The sequence below is a fragment of the Grammomys surdaster genome, unplaced genomic scaffold (assembly GCF_004785775.1).
Source record: "Grammomys surdaster isolate TR1022 unplaced genomic scaffold, NIH_TR_1.0 279, whole genome shotgun sequence".
Taxonomy (NCBI): Eukaryota; Metazoa; Chordata; class Mammalia; order Rodentia; family Muridae; genus Grammomys; species Grammomys surdaster.
In genome coordinates this window covers 4307340-4311504 of record NW_021604720.1, presented here as the reverse complement: position 1 = coordinate 4311504, position 4165 = coordinate 4307340, and the positions used below count along the sequence as shown (strand labels likewise).

General features: G+C 39.0%; 1 pseudogene; it reads left to right on the top strand.

Annotated features, from left to right (window-relative positions):
* Positions 1 to 2566: 2566 nt before the first annotated feature.
* On the top strand, positions 2567 to 3816 carry LOC114629325 (annotated as a pseudogene).
* Positions 3817 to 4165: the final 349 nt, after the last annotated feature.

Here is a 4165-nt window from a genome sequence, read left to right as displayed (position 1 = left end):
TAAGGTAAGAGGTGGGGGTCCCTTCTAGAATGTACCAGAAACTCAGGAGTTGAGAGATGCTCAGGACTCAAAGGGAGGGACCTTAGATGAGATGCCTAACAGTGGGGAGAGGGAACTTCTACCTCCAGTAGAAAGACAGAGCATCAAGCGGAGGGATGAGATTGCCACCCCACAGTCAAACACTCTGACCCATAATCTTTCCTGTATAAAAGAACTGGAGGGACAGAAGTAGAGATGAATCTGAAGGAAAGGAATTCCAGTGACCGGCACAAATTGAGATCCAGCTCAAGGGGAGGCTCCAAGGCCAGAATTTATTACTGATACTAAGGTGTGCTTACAGACAGGATCTGCCCAACAATCAGCTGAAAGAGTCAGATGCAAATACTTACCAATGAACAGAGGCCAAGGACTCCTGTGATTGAATTAGGGAAAGGCTGGAAGAAACTGAGGAGGAGGGTGACCTCATAGGAAGACCAGCAGTCTCAACTAACCTGGACCCCCAAGATCTCGCAGACACTGAGCCACCAAGCAGACCACAAATCCTAGCTGATATGAAGACCCAGACATATATACATGTTTAAAAGTTCATTACAAGTTCACACAAAAAAATCAAATCATAAATTGAAATAGAAGTTTACAACAGAGAATGTTTACATGCATACTATTAGGAGTAATTATCTGGCTAAACATCCATCACCTGTCACAGTTCCACAGATTTATTGAAAATTGAAAACCATACCTAAATTATTAGTGAAATTTTGTATAGATAAACCCAGTCGATATTTTATCCTCTGTCCTAGCACCTATAATAAATCATTGGTTCCCTTTTTATGACCTTTGGTTAATTGTTTTATAATTTCTTGGAATGTGCTCTGAGTAGGAGAAAGTTGCATTACTATCTAAGACCAATTAACAAGTGATATATGGGAGACTGGCAGAGTTCTCATTACAGTTTTCACATCAGAAAATGACCTAATAGCAGTCCTACTATAAAAGAGCTTAATAATCACTGATACAATTTTAGGAATTCTTATATCAACATCATTAAGACTTAAGAAGTCATCTATTTGTCTATATAGCATCACTACAAAACAGTTCATCTTCATAGATCTGCAGAGATATACTCAAAGGGGGTGGGCTAATATATAGTGAGTGTTATATATATATATATATTTAAAAATAAGAGGGGAAACATTTTAATAGCAGGAATCTTTCCTAAAATTAATTCTCTTGAGACTCGCCTTAACGTAAATTTGTCACAGATTATAATCCAAAGGAGACCATCTCAGGAAGATCAACTGTTAGTTATTAGCTCGTCCTATGGTAGTTCCTGACAGGTAACTATCAATGAAGTAGTATTTAATGATATAATTAATTTTTAAATTATTACTATTTTCTAAACAAATAATGGTTTCAATGGGATTAAAATATTTTGGCTAAATATTTCACGAAGAAGAACAAAACAAAGTATTTTCCCTCAGAAGTTATGTAAACCTAGCAAGTTTACTCAATTGTATGTCTTTTACCATCACAATTTATAATTACTAATAGTATGCTGCTGTAAAATCTATTAAAATGCTTTTAATAGAGGTGAGATCAGATGGTAAGTTTTAGGGGTTTATTGTCTTAGAATATAGAGGTGGTTCAATATTCCATTCATTAGTCTTAATTACATCATTTGAAAGTTGCTTACAGTGGATTGGCCTGGACCATACTCTTATGCTGCTGCCACTCATTCAGGTAATCGCAGGTTTCCTAATACCATACAGCTCATGGAGGGAAACATGCTACTTTCTGCTGCTAATCTATTTTATCATTTAAATAATCCATAGTATTTTTATTGGGATTCTTCTGTCTTTCAGGTCTACCTATTCTACTCAGTGTTTGATTCACTAATCCAAGCTATTTCCATCTTAGAAGAGAACTGTGAAGTGTTTAAGTTGAATAGGGATTTTATGATAGAGCATTATCAGTGAGTTTATAACTAAAAAAGAAATTGTGGAATAAAGAGGTATGTGACAGACACAGAATATTTTGAGATTTAGTATCACATAGTATTTTCTTTCTCTCTTTATTTTTTAATTTCCTGAAGATAGAGCCATCTCTCTAGTCCAAAAGACCAAATCCTTTATAGGTCTTACGTAAGTGCAATACATACTAAATGTTCTCTTTTACGGAAGTGATCGGTTTTCTTTTGTTTTTAAGTATGGTTAACATGCAGAAGCAGTGTTTATTTATAATATACAATATAGTGATCATGACATAGATACATATTAGAAAATGATTATATAAAATTTTAAAATATATCAATTCACAAAATTGTTCTTTTTTTGTCAGTGATTATTTAGTACTAACTAGCATTAGATAGGAGATTATATGTTTGTCCATACATGTTAATCCATGCAATTATTTATTGGGTATATTTATATATTCAGCATCAAAATCTAGAGTGGATTTTTGCATTCGTTTTCTATTTTTAAAGTGAAATCTTATCTGCCACCTAAAGAGGATCAGGACCTCCCCTCTTCCTCAGATCCAGGCCTCTCGACCTCACAGTATTGCTAAAATGTTGCTTTCAAAAAAGCAGACTTTGGACAAACTGGAAATGAAGGGGAAGCAGGTCGTGCTGAAGGTAGACTGCAATGTTCCTGTGAAGAACAACCTGATAACAAATAACCAAAGGATCAAGGCAGTGGTTCCAAGCATCAAATTCGTCTTGGACAATGGAGCCATGTCTGTTGACCTTATGAGCCACCTGGGCCGGCCTGATGTGTTCCTATGCCTAATGAGTACTCCTTAGAGCCAGTTGCTGTAGAACGCAAGTCCCTGCTTGGCAAGGATGGTCTGTTCTTGAAGGATTGTGTGGGCCCAGAAGTCGAGAATACCTGTGCCAACCCTGTGTTTGAGACTGTCAATCTGCTGGAGAACCTCTGCTTTCATGAATAGGAAGAAGGGAAGGGAAAAGATGCTTCTGGGATAAAGGTTAAGCTGAGCCAGCCAAAATTGATGCTTTCTGAAACTCCTTGTTCAAACTAGGAGATGTGTGTGTCAGTGATGCTTCTCGGACTGCACACCAAGCCCACAGTCCGATATTGGGTGTGAATCTGCCACAGAAGGCTGGTGGTCTTTTGATGAAAAAGGAGCCGAACTACTTTGTCAAGGCTTTGGAGAGTCCAGAGCAACTCTTCCTGGATATCTTGGGAGGAGCTAAAGTTGCAGACAAAATCCAGCTATCGATAATATGCTAGACAGTGTCAATGAGATGATCATTGGTGGTGGAATGGCTTTTACCTTAAGGTACTCAACAACATGGAGATTGGCACATCACTGTATGATGAAGAAGGAGCCAAGATTGTCAAAGATCTCATGTCCAAAGGTGAGAAAAATGGTGTGAAGATCACATTGTCTGTTAACTTTGTCACTACTGACAAATTTGATGTGAATGTCAAGACTGCCCAAGCTATTGCAGCCTCCGGTATACCTGCTGGCTGGCTGGGTTTGGACTGTGATACTGAGAGCAGCAAGAAATATGCTAAGGCTGTGGCCCGGGCTAAGCAGATTGTTTGGAATGGTTCTACTGGGGTAATTGAATGGGAAACCTTTGCCAGGGGAACCAAGTCACTCATGGATGAGGTAGTGAAAGCCACTTCTAGTGGTTGCATCACTGTCCGTAGGTGGTGGAGACATTGCCACTTGTTTTGTCAAATGGAACACAGAGGATAAAGTCAGCCATGTGAGAGCACTGGGGGCGGTGCCAGTCCAGAGCTCCTGGAAGGTAAAGTCCTTCCTGGGGTGGATGCTCTCAGCAATGTTTAGTATTTTCCTGCCTTCGGTTCCTGTGCATAGCCTCTAAGTCAACCTAGTGATTTCCTCATCTTCCTATGGTGTTAGGACAAGATTCAGCGAGTGGCTAAGATGCAGCACCAGGAAGCCTTAAACAGTTGCACAGCCTCTCAGCTCATCTTTACTGCATTGGGATTTGTCTACGGTCTTCAAGATCCCATATAAGTTCCTTAGTGACTAAAGCCATTGTGCCTTGTAGAGGGCATCTACTTATATTCTGCCTGTGAAAGGAAGCGAGTTGCAAAAGCTTAGCTTTCTTTGATGTATGGGGCCTCTGGTTAGCTTTGTCACTATTTATGGCTCAGCATAGAAATATAATGAA